Source organism: Pristiophorus japonicus, chromosome 4 (assembly GCF_044704955.1).
Source record: "Pristiophorus japonicus isolate sPriJap1 chromosome 4, sPriJap1.hap1, whole genome shotgun sequence".
Lineage (NCBI taxonomy): Eukaryota > Metazoa > Chordata > Chondrichthyes > Pristiophoridae > Pristiophorus > Pristiophorus japonicus.
This window is the reverse complement of record NC_091980.1, coordinates 486,752-502,457: the sequence shown is the minus strand read 5'-3', so window position 1 is coordinate 502,457 and position 15,706 is coordinate 486,752. Positions and strand designations below refer to the sequence as shown.

At 49.1% G+C, this 15,706-nt stretch overlaps 1 protein-coding gene across 1 annotated transcript in view; it reads left to right on the top strand.

Annotated features, from left to right (window-relative positions):
- LOC139261979 (glutamate receptor 1-like) overlaps window positions 1-15,706 on the top strand; it is a 631,175-nt gene that overhangs the window by 401,850 nt on the left and 213,619 nt on the right. The gene's annotated exons all lie outside the window — the stretch shown is intronic.

Genomic DNA, 15,706 nt, shown 5'->3' with positions numbered 1-15,706 from the left:
CAAAACAGATACACCGTTTTGAGTGCTGTTGAGGGGGATGACTCATCAGGGGAGGGCAGCAGCAGCCAAGTTCATGGCACCGTGGCTGGCTCTGCTGCACAGGAGGGCAGGAAAAAGAGTGGGAGAGCGATAGTGATAGGGGATTCGATTGTAAGGGGAATAGATAGGCGTTTCTGCGGCCGCAACCGAGACTCCAGGATGGTATGTTGCCTCCCTGGTGCAAGGATCAAGGATGTCTCGGAGCGGGTGCAGGACATTCTGAAAAGGGAGGGAGAACAGCCAGTTGTCGTGGTGCACATTGGTAACCAACGACATAGGTAAAAAAAGGGATGAGGTCCTACAAGATGAATATAAGGAGCTAGGAGCTAAATAAAAATGTAGGACCTCAAAAATAGTAATCTCAGGATTGCTCCCAGTGCCACGTGCTAGTCAGAGTAGGAATCGCAGGATAGCTCAGATGAATACGTGGCTTGAGCAGTGGTGCAGCAGGGAGGGATTCAAATTCCTGGGGCATTGGGACCGGTTCTGGGGGAGGTGGGACCAGTACAAACCGGACGGTCTGCACCTGGGCAGGACCGGAACCAATGTTCTAGGGGGAGTGTTTGCTAGTGCTGTTGGGGAGGAGTTAAACTAATATGGCAGGGGGATGGGAACCAATGCAGGGAGACAGAGGGAAACAAAAAGGAGACAAAAGCAAAAGACAGAAAGGAGATGAGTAAAAGTGGAGGGCAGAGTAACCCAAGGCAAAAAACAAAAAGGGCCACTGAATATAAAGGGGCTGCAGAAGGGGTCAAAACTAGAAATCATGGTTTAAAAACTCGTATTAAAACAGTCTACCTAAACGCACGCAGCATTTGAAATAAAGTAAATGAGTTGACGGCACAAATCATTACAAATGGGTATAATTTGGTGGCCATTACAGAAACGTGGTTGCAGGGTGGCCAAGACTGGGAATTAAACATACAGGGGTATCTGACGATTCAGAAAGATAGACAAGAAGGGAAAGGAGGTGGGGTAGCTCTGTTAATAAAGGATGATATCAGGGCAGTTGTGAGAGATGATATTGGCTCTAATGAACAAAATGTTGAATCATTGTGGGTGGAGATTAGAGATAGTAAGGGGAAAAAGTCACTGGTGGGTGTAGTTTATAGGCCCCCAAATAATAACTTCACAGTGGGGCGGGCAATAATCAAGGGAATAATGGAGGCATGTGAAAAAGGAATGGCAGTAGTCATGGGGGATTTTAACCTACATATCGATTGGTCAAATCAAATCGCACGGGGTAGCCTGGAGGAGGAATTCATAGAATGCATATGGGATTGTTTCTTAGAACAGTATGTTACAGAACCTACAAGGGAGTAAGCTATCTTAGATCTGGTCCTTTGTAATGAGACAGGAATAATAAACGATCTCCTAGTAAAAGATCCTCTCGGAATGAGTGATCACAGTATGGTTGAATTTGTAATACAGATTGAGGGTGAGGAAGTAGTGTCTCAAACGAGCGTACTATGCTTAAACAAAGGGGACTATAGTGGGATGAGGGCAGAGTTGACTAAAGTAGACTGGAAACACAGACTAAACGGTGGCACAATTGAGGAACAGTGGAGGACTTTTAAGGAGCTCTTTCATAGTGCGCTACAAAAATATATTCCAGTGAAAAAGAAGGACGGGAAGAGAAGGGATAACCAGCCGTGGATAACCAAGGAAATAAAGGAGAGTATCAAATTAAAAACCAATGCGTATAAGGTGGCCAAGGTTAGTGGGAAAATAGAAGATTGGGAAAATTTTAAACGACAGCAAAGAATGACGAAGAAAGCAATAAAGAAAGGAAAGATAGATTACGAAGGTAAACTTGCGCAAAACATAAAATCGGATAGTAAAAGCTTTTACAGATATATAAAACGGAAAAGAGTGACTAAAGTAAATGTTGGTCCCTTAGAAGATGAGAAGGGGGATTTAATAATGGGAAATGCGGAAATGGCTGAGACCTTAAACAATTATTTTGCTTCGGTCTTCACAGTGGAAGACACAAAAACCATGCCAGAAATTGCTGGTCACAGAAATGTAAGAAGGGAGGACCTTGAGACAATCACTATCACTAGGGGGGGTAGTGCTGGACAGGCTAATGGGACTCAAGGTAGACAAGTCCCCTGGTACTGATGAAATGCATCCCAGGGTATTAAAAGAGATGGCGGAAGTTATAACAGATGCATTCGTTATAATCTACCAAAATTCTCTGGACTCTGGGGAGGTACCAGCGGATTGGAAAGCAGCTAATATAACGCCTCTGTTTAAAAAAGGGAGCAGACAAAAGGCAGATAACTATAGGCCGGTTAGTTTAACATCTGTAGTGGGGAAAATGCTTGAAACTATCATTAAGGAAGAAATAGCGGAACATCTAGATAGGAATAGTGCAATCAAGCAGACGCAGCATGGATTCATGAAGGGGAAATCATGTTTAACTAATTTACTGGAGTTCTTTGAGGATATAACGAGCATGGTGGATAGAGGTGTGGTGTATTTAGATTTCCAAAAGGCATTCGATAAGGTGCCACACAAAAGGTTACTGCAGAAGATAAAGGTATGCGGAGTCAGTGGAAATGTATTAGCATGGATAGAGAATTGGCTGGCTAACAGAAAGCAGAGAGTCGGGATAAATGGGTCCTTTTCTGGTTGGAAATCGGTGGTTAGTGGTGTGCCACAGGGATCAGTGCTGGGAGCACAACTATTTACAATATACATAGATGACCTGGAAGAGGGGACAGAGTGTAGTGTAACAAAATTTGCAGATGACACAAAGATTAGAAACATAGAAACATAGAAAATAGGTGCAGGAGTAGGCCATTCGGCCCTTCTAGCCTGCACCGCCATTCAATGAGTTCATGGCTGAACATGCAACTTCAGTACCCCATTCCTGCTTTCTCGCCATACCCCTTGATCCCCCTAGTAGTAAGGACTTCATCTAACTTCTTTTTGAATTAGTGGGAAAGCGGGTTGTGTAGAGGACACAGAGAGGCTGCGAAGAGATTTGGATAGGTTAAACGAATGGGCTAAGGTTTGGCAGATGGAATACAATGTCGGAAAGTGTGAGGTCATCCACCTTGGGGGAAAAAAACAGTAAAAGGGAATATTATTTGAATGGGGAGAAATTACAACATGCCGCGGTGCAGAGGGACCTGGGGGTCCTTGTGCATGAAACTCTTTTTGAGTTTACCTGAAAAAAAACATAAACATTAAACCGTGCCACCCACCCTGGATGACACAGCAGACATTTACAAGGCCCTTTTTTTCTCTTTTTTGTGTTTTTTTTGTGTTATTCTTTTTTTTTTGGTTTTTTTTTGGGCGCTAAAATCAAATTTTTTCCAGTGCCCCCTATAAAAGGGGAGGGGGACACTAAAAGCACCGGCAATTAAAACAAATTAAACTTTAAAACGTAATATCAAATTAAAATTTGGTTGCCGGGCGTGATGATGCACTCCAGTCCCTCCGGCGCCCACCTCTCGCGGAAGGCCGCGAGCGTACCGGTGGACACCGCGTGCTCCATCTCCAGGGACACCCTGGACCGGATGTAAGAGCGGAAGAGAGGCAGGCAGTCAGGTTGAACGACCCCCTCGACCGCCCGCTGCCTGGACCGGCTGATGGCACCCTTGGCCGTGCCCAGGAGCAGTCCTACGAGGAGGCCTTCGGACCTACCCGCTCCCCTCCGCACAGGGTGCCCAAAGATCAGGAGTGTGGGACTGAAGTGCAGCCAGAATTTCAGGAGCAGCCCCTTCAAATAATAAAACAGGGGCTGCAACCTCGTACATTCCATAAAAACATAGAACACGGACTCCTCCAGACCGCAGAAATTGCAGGCGGCCTGGGAGTCCGTGAACTGGCTTAAAAATTTATTGCACGGCACTGCTCCGTGCACCACCCTCCAGGCCAAGTCCCAGATGAATAGTGGGAGGACTCCCGCATAGAGTGCCCTCCATCGGGGACCCCCGCCTCCTCCGGACGGCAAGATGGTACGCCATGGCGTGTCCGGATGGCCGGCGAGGATGGCAAAGTTGAGAGTGTGCAGGAGCAGCCCGTATAGGAAACCCCTCCGCGCGGAATTGAAAGGCATGGAGGGGATTTCCCCGAGGCGGCTCAAGTTGTGAGGCGCCGGCCCCCGAGGGAGGTTCCGGGATTTGGCGCCAATGAGGAATTCTGTCCGGACGGGGGTCAGTTCGGACGGGATCTCCCCACGTGCTTGAGCCTCCTCGATGCACCTAACAGTCAGGGCCCAGAGCTGTTTTTAGCGACTCGATGACTTCGGCCGCGTGGCGGACGTTGGCAGAATTTAGGCGCCGCGCCAGCGTGTCTGGCGCCATCCAGCCCGCTCCTCCGCCATCGAGCAGGTCCCTGACCCTGGTCACCTCACCAACCACAGCCCTCTCTTCCGACCGCCACATAAAACCTCGGTCGTGGAGGTACGGATTCCCGAGCAGCGGCTCCTGCAGGACAGCCGCCACTCCAGCCGGCGGAGAGCTGCGCTTGGTGGAGACTTTGTTCCAGACCCTGATGAGTTCCTTGTAAAAGACAGGCAGCTCCCGGAGGGCGGTCCTGACACCCCCCAAGTTCACAAACAGGAGCTGCGTGTCGTAATTGAGGTCGCGCTGCTGGCGGAAGAAATACCTCGCCAGAGCACACCACCTAGGAGGGGGCTCGACGTAAAGGTATCTCTGCAGGGTCTGAAGACGGAAAGTCGCGAGCTGGGCGCTGACGCACACCAACGACTGACCGCCCTCCTCAAGCGGGAGCCTCAAGACCGCGGCAGAGACCCAGTGCTTCCTGTTGTTCCAGAAGAAGTCCACCAGCTTCTTCTGTATCTTGGCGACAAACGCAGGGGGAGGGGTCAAAGTGACCAGCCGGTACCACAACATTGCGGCCACCAGCTGGTTTATGACTAGCGCTCGACCCCTGTAGGACAGCACTCGGAGCAGTCCTGTCCAGCGCCCTAGGCGAGCGGCGACCTTGGCCTCCAGCTCCTGCCAGTTCGCTGGCCAGGCTCCCTCGTCGGGGCTAAGGTAGACTCCCAGATAGAGGAGATGGGTCGTGCTCCAGGCAAAAGGCCTGAGTTCCTCCGGCAGGGAGTCCACCCGCCACTGACCCACCAGGAGTCCGGAACATTTCTCCCAGTTGATCCTGGCGGAGGACGCAGCCAAGTAAATCTCCTGGCACTCACGCATCCTCCGCAGGTCAGCGGGATCCTCTACCGCGAGGAGCACGTCATCGGCGTAAGCCGAGAGGATGACCTCCACGCCCGGCCCTTGCAGAGCCAGTCCCGTCAACCTCGTCCGCAAGAGGCGCAGGAAAGGCTCCACGCAAACGGCGTATAACTGACCGGACATGGGGCATCCCTGGCGCACCCCTCTCCTAAAGCGAAGGGGCGCCGTCAAGGACCCGTTAACCTTAATCAGACACTCCGCGGCGGCGTACAAAAGTCGGATCCGGGCGACGAAATGCGTCCCGAACCCGAAAGCGCGCAGAGTTCCGAGCAGATAGTCGTGATCCACCCTGTCGAACGCCTTCTCTTGGTCGAGGGATATGAAGGCGACCGACAGACCAGCCTCCTGGGAACAATGGATGAGGTCCCGGCCCAGATGGATGTTATCGTGGATTGTCCGGCCCGGGACCGTGTAGGACTGGTCGGAGTGGATCATGTGGTCCAGCACGGCGCCAAGGCGAGCAGACATCGCCCTGGCGAAGATTTTGTAGTCCGTGCTGAGGAGGGAGACCGGGCGCCAGTTCTTAAGGAGGCGGAGATCGCCCTTCTTAGGCAGCAGGACGATGACTGCCCTGCGCCAAGAGAGGGGCATCTCCCCGGTCGCCAGACTTTCCCCCAGGACCCGCGCGTAGTCGCCCCTCAGGACGTCCCAGAACGCCCTGTGGAACTCCACGGTCAGCCCGTCCAGCCCCGGGGATTTTCCCCTCGAGAGCCGGTCGAGGGCACCGGTCAGCTCCGCCAGGCTTAGCGGAGCTTCCAGATTTTCGGCGCCCTCCGGGCTGACCTTCGGCAGGTCCTCCCACAAAACTCTACACGCTTCCTCGCTGGACGGATCCGGAGAGAACAGAGCCCCGTAATATTCACGGGCCCTGTTGTTGACGCCCTCCGGATCCGAGACGAGAGAGCCGTCGTCGGCCAGCAGCGTCAAGAGCTGCTTACGGACACTCTGCCTTTTTTCCAGCGAGTAGAAGAAGGGGGAGCCGCGGTCCAGATCCCGCAGGAACCGGATCCGCGACCTCACGAACGCGCCTCGGGACCCGACGAGCTGCAGGTCCTTCAGCGCGGCCTTCTTCGCTTCGTACACCGTCCGCAGGGCCGGGTCCTGGACGACTTGACCGAGACGGGCTTCCAGGTCGAGCACCTCTTTTTCTAGGCGCCCGACTCTGGCCGCCCGCCTCTTGGTCGACCCCCTCGCGTACTCTTGACAGAAGACGCGGACGTGAGCCTTGCCCACGTCCCACCATAGCCTCAAGGAGGGGAAGCCCCCCTGCTTCCTTCTCCAGTCGGACCAGAATCGACGGAACGAGTCCTGGAACCGCACGTCCTCCAGCAGCCGGTTGTTAAAGTGCCAGTACGCGGACCCCATCCTCGCGCGGAGCGAAGCGAGCTCCGCCCACACCAGGTGGTGGTCCGAACACGGCACCGGCCGCATGGAGGCCGCCGGGACGCAGGAAACGTACGCCCGAGACACGTAAAGGCGGTCGACTCTAGACCATCCTACTCCAGGCCTCACCCAAGTAAAGGCGCTGGAGTCGGGGTGGAGATTTCGCCAGACGTCCACCAAGTCGAAGGACCCGACCAGGTCCCTCAACTTCTCCATCGCCGTCATGCACTGCGGGGCACCGGAGCGGTCCCTCGCCTCGAGGGTGCAGTTAAAATCCCCCCCGAGGAAAATGCAGTCGCCGACGTCGACGGAGCCAAGAAGAGCGGACACCTCTTCAAAGAAGCGCGTTTGCTGCGGGCCGGGCTGAGGGGCGTACACGTTCACGAGATGGAGCGGCACGTCCCCCAGGCGAACCGTTACGTGCAGCAAGCGGCCTGGCACGGGCTCCTCGACCCCCAAGATCTCCGGCTGAAAATGCGGGCCCAGCAAGATGGCCACCCCACTAGAAATGGCGGTGAGGTGGCTCATGCGGACCTCTCCTTGCCATTCCAGGAGCCACGTGGCTTCGTCTCCCGGAACGGTGTGGGTTTCTTGCAGGAAGCACACCGCATATTTCCCCTCCCGCAGGAGCGAAAAATGGTCAAATCTACGGCGTGCCCCTCTGCCGCCGTTGATGTTGAGGCTGGCTATGGTTATCTTCATGGCAAAAGCATAGTGCAACCTCTACCTTAACCTATTGTGGGGGAGGGAGCGGAGTCTTTTGTTGAACTCCGCTCCCTCCGCAGCCCAGCGAGGAGTCCCTCGAGCTCGCGCAGCTCAAGGTGCTGCTCCTTTGTCAAGGGCCCGCCCGCGGCCAAGGTTTTAACGGCGGCGCGGACGGACCCCTTGATCAGCTCCGGCTCGGACCATTTTTCCAGGGCCAGTCGGGCTTGGTTGCAGCGACCCCGGCTCTGGGCCAAAAAGTCCCGGAGTTCCTTTGCAGGAATGAGGATGGTCTCGGCGGCGGCCGCGAGCAGATCCACCGCCTCACTGGCGGTGGTCTCTAGGTCTTCACCCGCGTCCCCCACCGAGTCCCCGTCCTCCTCCGGGAGGTGGCCGCCAGCAGCCGGCCCATCGACCGCACAAGGTACGGCAAATGACCCGGCCGCTCCAACCGGCCCTGGCACTGCCCCGATCCCACCCCCAGGATCGTCGGCAGAGGAGTCCCCACTGGGCTCTTTTAAAAATGGTGCTGGGTCGGGAAATGACAGCGGAAGGGGTTCCCCCCCCGCCCCAGGAACCGGAGAACAAGGAGAGACCCGGCCATAGGAAATCCCCAGGCTCCCCAAGTGCTCCAGCTCCAAAGTAAGGGGCGAGGGTGGGTGTTCCTCCCCCTCCCCGCTGCCACCCCCCGGCCCAGCATCTACAGTGTCATAAAAATCAATAAATTGTGTTTCTGCCGGGTCGAGCGTCTCCCGGGGGAAGTTGGGTAATAGCTGGGCGGGCTCAGGTTCGGCCTTTTCGGCCTCGCCCGCCTCAGTCCCCGGGACGCCCGGCCCGGCGGCAATGCATTCCTCCGCGGTCCCCACGCCCCCCACGACAGGCAGATCTTCCACTCCATCCCCGGGAGGCAGCGGCTGGGCAGCCTCAACTGTCTCACCCTCCCCGGGGACAGACTCTTCGCGCCTACAGCGCTGCTTGGGGGCGCTGGTGGGGGACGCGGGACACGCGGCGGGCACCGACTCCTCCGCGGAGGGATGTTGTTCCCCCTCCGCCTCATTGGGGCGGTGCCTCTTTTTGTTCCTGGGGGCGCGCGGAGTCAGGGAGACCTCCATGTCTGCCGAGGCCTCCCGCTCCGCCCCCCCCCCTTTTCCTTATCTTGCCCGCGCCCGGGCCCCTCTGTGGTGTTATTCAAGGGCTCGGGCACGGGCTCGGGGCACCCCGCGCTCGCCGGTGACGGGGTTGGGCTGAGCGCGGTGGTCAATCTTTCTGGCGCACTGAGTGGACCCGCCTCTAGATGTTTCGCCTTGTTCCGCGCCTTCTTTCCGTTCGGACGCTCTCCCTCCCCCCCGCCGGAGGCCCTGAAAACAAAGGCCCCCGACGATGCCCGCGCACCTACGGCTCCCGGCACGCGGACGCAACTAGGGGGAGGGGTGGCGGCGGCGCCAGCCTTGGCCGCCTTCGGTGGTTTGGCGGCCTTGGAGGCGGGGCAGTTCTTGCGAACGTGCCCCACCTCCCTACAGGCATGGCACCGCACGCCGTCCGACGTCCAGAAGACGCGGTAGGCAGTCCCCTCGTGCACCACATTAAAACTACCCTCCGTCGTCTCCTCCCGCGCCAGCCGGACAAAGAGCTGGCGGCGGAAGGAGAACACGTGGCGCAGGCTGTTCTCCCTGAGGCCGAGCGGTATGGGGTTGATCCCTGACCTTACCTCCCCCAGTTGGTGTCGGTGAGGGAGGAGGAGCTCAGCGGGAACAAAGGGCGGGACATTCGACACGATGACCCTCTGCGCGGTTGCCTCGAGAGGATCCACCGGCAGGAACGTCCCGCCCACCGTGAGCCCCTTTTCGAGGGCCAGGGACACCGCTCGCTCCGACCCCAGGAAGAATACAGCCTTCCCAGACATCTTGGAGGCTGCGACAATGGCCGAGGGGCCGACTACCCCAGCCATCGCCCGCACGCACTCCTCGATGGTCATTGTGGGGTGAGTGTAGCTCTTGACCCCGTGTTTCCTGGTTATAAGTCTGAATGGTGGCAGGGCAGCGGGTGGCGCAGGAGGTGCCGTGGAAGCGGTTGCCACCTGCGCATATGCCTTCGCTGGCCCTGCCACCGGCGTGGATGGGGTCGCCATCACGGGGTCCCTTTAAGGGCTACACCCACCCCAAAGTCACAGGCCTTAATGGTCTTTATTGGCCTCGTATATTGACTGAGCAGAGGAGCTCTTAACGAGGCACACCTCTCCCCTAGTTGGCAATTCGGGAGGGGCCTTGCTCCCTCTGCTCAGTTGTCTCAATTGTTTTTTCTCAATTAATTTGGGAGAAAAAGGGGTCTCAGAGAGAGAGGGGAGAAACAGAGAGTAACAGAGAAAGAGAGAGGGGGGTGGGAAGGGGGGGGAACTGCGAGGGCAGGTCTCCCCTCGCAGCTGTGGGTGGGTGCAATCCCCAGATGGCAAAACACAAATAGTCTTTGGGGTGGTCTTCGGGTGAGGGGAGAAGATGTCTTCACCTGGGGCAGCTCGAACCACCAGGCACACACTCCTACCGATGTTTAAATAGTTGGTAAATATTCTTGAGCCTGGTAGCTCCAGCTATCCCAGGCTAGGCAATTGGGGGGGGGGGGTTCAATTGTGTGTGGGGCCTAGTTGTAAGCAAGGCCCCCACACACACTTTCCACACACACACACCCCCCGCGATGTTCCGGCCCTCAGTGGTCTTCTTTCCTCCCTCCACCGATATAACAAAAGTCTATTGGGGACTGCACCAATACACCCACCTGTCTAATGGTAGAGTCTCCCTCCTTCCACACTGGATGTTGTTGTTGTTGGTCTTTCCCCCTCTCTCCAACTCTTTGTAGAAATGGTAGAATTGTACAAAGTTTTCTGCTTTTTCCTCCTCTCCCTCTGGGTGAAAGTTGGTGGTGAAGCCCCTTCCTTCCTTCTCTTCCTGGGCTGATTCACAGACCCAGCCAGGAGCTGCAACAGTAGCTGCTCTCCTCACTGCTCACTCAGCCCACTGAGCAGGACATGCCTCCACTGCTCCACGATTGGCCCTTGGGCATGAATCCCAAAAAGTTAGTTTGCAGGTGCAGCAGGTAATCAGGAAGGCAAATGGAATGTTGGCCTTCATTGCGAGAAGGATGGAGTACAAAAGCAGGGAGGTCCTGCTGCAACTGTACAGGATATTGGTGAGGCCGCACCTGGAGTACTGCGTGCAGTTTTGGTCACCTTACTTAGGGAAGGATATACTAGCTTTGGAGGGGGTACAGAGACGATTCACTAGGCTGATTCTGGAGATGAGGGGGTTACATTATGATGATAGATTGAGTAGACTGGGTCTTTACTCGTTGGAGTTCAGAAGGATGAGGGGTGATCTTATAGAAACATTTAAAATAATGAAAGGGATAGACAAGATAGAGGCAGAGAGGTTGTTTCCACTGGTCGGGGAGACTAGAACTAGGGGGCACAGCCTCAAAATACGGGGGAGCCAATTTAAAACCGAGTTGAGAAGGAATTTCTTCTCCCAGAGGGTTGTGAATCTGTGGAATTCTCTGCCCAAGGAAGCAGTTGAGGCTAGCTCATTGAATGTATTCAAGTCACAGACAGATAGATTTTTAACCAATAAGGGAATTAAGGGTTATGGAGAGCGGGCGGGTAAGTGGAGCTGAGTCCACGGCCAGATCAGCCATGATCTTGTTGAATGGCGGAGCAGGCTCGAGGGGCTAGATGGCCTACTCCTGTTCCTAATTCTTGTTATGATTATACTGTATATACTAGGTGATTCTTTGTATTTATACTGTATATACTGAGTGACTGTATTTATACTGTATATACAGCGTGACTCTCTGTATTTATACTGTATATACTGGGTGACTCTGTGCATTTATACTATATAATTCTACGTGACTCTGTATTTGTACTGAATATATGGGGTGGCTCTGTGTATTTATACTGTATATACTCGGTGAATCTGTGTATTTTTACTTTATATACTGAGTGACTGTATTTCTACTGTATACACAGGGTGACTCTGTATTTATTCTGTATATACTGGGTGACACTGTTTTTTTTTGTATATACTGGGTAACTTTGTATTTATACTGCATATACTGGGTGACTATGTATATTTATACTGTACTTATTGGGTGATTCTGTGTATTTATACTGTATAAACTGGTTGATTCCCTGTGTAGTTATACTGTAAATACTGCATGAATCTCTGAGTATTTATACAGTATATACTGGGAGACTCTGGTTATAGTGTATATACGAGGCAATTCTGTGTATTTATACTGTATATACTGGGTGACTCTGTGCATTTATACTATATATACTGGGTGAGTCTGTGTATTTGTACTGAATATACAGAGTAACTCTGTGTATTTATGCTATATATAATGGGTGTCTCTGTGTATTTATACTCTATATGCTGGGTGATTCTGTGTATTTATATTATATATACTGGATGACTCTGTGTATTTGTACTGAATATACAGGCTGACTCTGTGTATTTATACTGTATATAAATGGGTGAGTCTGTGTATTTATACTGTATATACTGGGTGTATCTGTGTATTTATACTGTATATACTGGGTGACTCTGTATTTATACTGTCTATACTAGGGGAGTCTGTGTATTTAGACTGTATATACTGGGTGACTCTGTATTTATAGTGTATATATTCGGTGATTGTGTATTTATACTGTATATACAGCATGACTGTATTTATACTGTATATACTGGGTGAATCTGTGTATTTATACTGTATATACTGGGTGACTCTGTGTATTTTACTGTATATATTGGGTGACTGTGTATGTATACTGTATATACTGGGTGACTCTGTAGTTATACGTATATACTGGGTGACTGTGTATTTTACTGTATATATTGGGTGACGTTGTGTATTTATAGTGTATGTACTGGGTGACTCTGTGTATTTATACTGTATATACTAGGGGAGTCTGTGTATTTATACTGTATATACTGGGGGAGTCTGTCTATTTAGACTGTATATACTGGGTGTCTCTGTATTTATAGAGTATATACTGGGCGACTGTGTATTTATACTGTATATACAGCATGACTCTGTGTATTTATACGGTATATACTGGCTGACTGTGCATTTATACTATAAATACTGGGTGACTCCGTGTATTTGTACTGAATATACAGACTGACTCTGTGTATTTATACTATATATAATGGGTGAGTCTGTGAATTTATACTGTATATACTGGGTGTATCTGTGCATACTGTATATACTGGGTGACTGTGTATTTATACTGTATATACAGCATGACTCTGTGTATTTATATGGTATATACTGGCTGACTGTGCATTTATACTATATATACTGGGTGACTCCGTGTATTTGTACTGAATATACAGGCTGACTCTGTGTATTTTACTGTATATAGCAGGTGACTCTGTGTATTTATACTGTATATACTGGGTGACTCAGTGTATTTATAATCTATATACTCGGGGAGTCTGTGTATTTATATTGTATATACTGGGACAGTCTGTGTATTTAGACTGTATATGATGGGTGACTCTGTGTATTTATAGTGTATATACTGGGTGGCTGTATTTATACTGTATATACAGCATGAATCTCTCTGAGTATTTATACAGTATATACTGGTTGACTCTGTGCATTTATACTGTATATACTGGGTGACTCTGTGCATTTATACTATATATACTGAGTGAGTCTGTGTATTTGTACTGAATATACAGAGTGACTCTGTGTATTTGTGCTATATATAATGGCTGTCTCTGTGTATTTATACTCTATATGCTGGGTGATTCTGTGTATTTATACTCTATATGCTGGGTGATTCTGTGTATTTATATTATATGTACTGGATGACTCTGTGTATTTGTACTGAATATACAGGCTGACTCTGTGTATTTATACTATATATAATGGGTGATTCTGTGAATTTATACTGTATATACTGGGTGTATCTGTGTATTTATACTGTATATACTGGGTGACTCTATATTTTACTGTATATATTGGGTGACGCTGTGTATTTATACTGTATATACTAGGGGAATCTGTGTATTTATACTGTATATACTGGGGGAGTCTGTGTATTTAGACTGTATATACTGGGTGTCTGTATTTATAGTGTATATACTGGGTGACTGTGTATTTATACTGTATATACAGCATGACTCTGTGTATTTATACGGTATATACTGGCTGACTGTGCATTTATACTATATATATACTGGGTGACTCCATGTATTTGTACTGAATATACAGGCTGACTCTGTATTTTACTGTATATATCTGGTGACTCTGTGTATTTATACTGTATATACTGGGTGACTCAGTGTATTTATACTCGATATACTCGGAGTATGTGTATTTATATTGTATATACTGGTGGAGTCTGTGTATTTAGACAGTATATAATGGGTGACTCTGTGTATTTATACTGTATATACTGGTTGACTCTGTATTTCTACTGTATATACTGGCTGACTGTGTATTTATATTGTATATACTAGGGGAGTCTCTGTATTTATACCGTATATACTGGGGAGTCTGTGTATTTATACTGCATATACTGGCTGACTCTGTGCATTTATACTATATATACTGGGTGACTCTGTGTATTTGTACTGAATATACAGGCTGACTCTGTATTTATACTATATATATTGGGTGAGTCTCTGTATTTATACGGTAGATACTGGCTGTCACTGTGTATTTATGCTGTATATACTGGGTGACTCTGTGTATTTATACTATATATATTGGTTGACTCTGTATTTCTACTGTATATACTGGCTGACTCTGTGTATTTATATTGTATATACTAGGGGAGTCTGTGTTTATATACTGTATATACTGGGGGAGTCTGTGTATTCATAATGTATATACTGGGTGACTGTATTTATACTGTATATACAGCATGACTCTGTGTATTTCTACTGTATATACTGGGTGACTCTGTGCATTTATACTATATATACTGGGTGACTATGTGTATTTGTACTGAATATACAGGCTAACTCTGTGTATTTATACGATATATAATGGGTCAGTCTGTGTTATTAAACTGTATATACTGGGTGTATCTGTGTATTTATACTGTACATACTGGGTGACTGTGAATTTATACTGTATATAATGGGTGAAGCTGTGTATTTATACTGTATGTACTGGGTGACTCTGTATTTATACTGTATATTCTGGGTGACTCTTTGTATTTGGACTGAATATACTGGGTGAGTCTGTGTATTTATACTCTATATACTTGGATGACATGTGTATTTATACTGTATATACTGCGTGAATCTGTGTATTTGAACTGAATATACTGGGTGATGCTGTGGTATTTCTACTTTATATATTGGGTGACACTGTGTATTTACACTGTATCAAAGGAGTGACTGTGTATTTATACTGTATATACTGGGTGACTCTGTGTATTTAGACTTTATATCCTGAGTGACTGTGTGAAGTTATACTGTATATACTGGGTGACAGTGTATTTATACTGTATATACGGGGTGACTTTGTATTTATACTGTATATACGGTGTGACTGTATTTATAATGTATATACTGGATGATTCTCGGTATTTACACCATATATACAGTGTGACTCTGTGTATTTGTACTGAATATACGGAGTGACACTGTGTATTTATACTGTATATAAAGGGTGACTCTGTGTATGTGTACTGAATATACTGGGAGGCTCTGTGTATTTATACTGTACATACTGGGTGACTGTGTATTTTTACTATGTGTACTGGGTGAGTCTGTGTATTTATACCATATACACTGGTTGACACAGTGTATTTATATTGTATATAGAGGGTGAGTATTTATACTGTATACACTGGGTGACTGTGTACATATATACTGTATATACTGGGGGAGTCTGTGTATTTGTACTGTATATACTGGGTGACTGTGTATTTATACTGTATATACTTGGTGACTGTGTATTTATACTGTACATACTGGGTGACTCTGAATTTATACTGTATATAATGGGTGAAGCTGTGTATTTATACTGTATGTACTGGGTGACTCTGTATTTATACTGTATATTCTGGGTGACTCTTTGTATTTGGACTGAATATACTGGGTGAGTCTGTGTATTTATACTCTATATACTTGGATGACATGTGTATTTATACTGTATATACTGCGTGAATCTGTGTATTTGAACTGAATATACTGGGTGATGCTGTGGTATTTATACTTTATATATTGGGTGACATTGTGTATTTACACTGTATCAAAGGAGTGACTGTGTATTTATACTGTATATACTGGGTGACTCTGTGTATTTAGACTTTATATCCTGAGTGACTGTGTGAAGTTATACTGTATATACTGGGT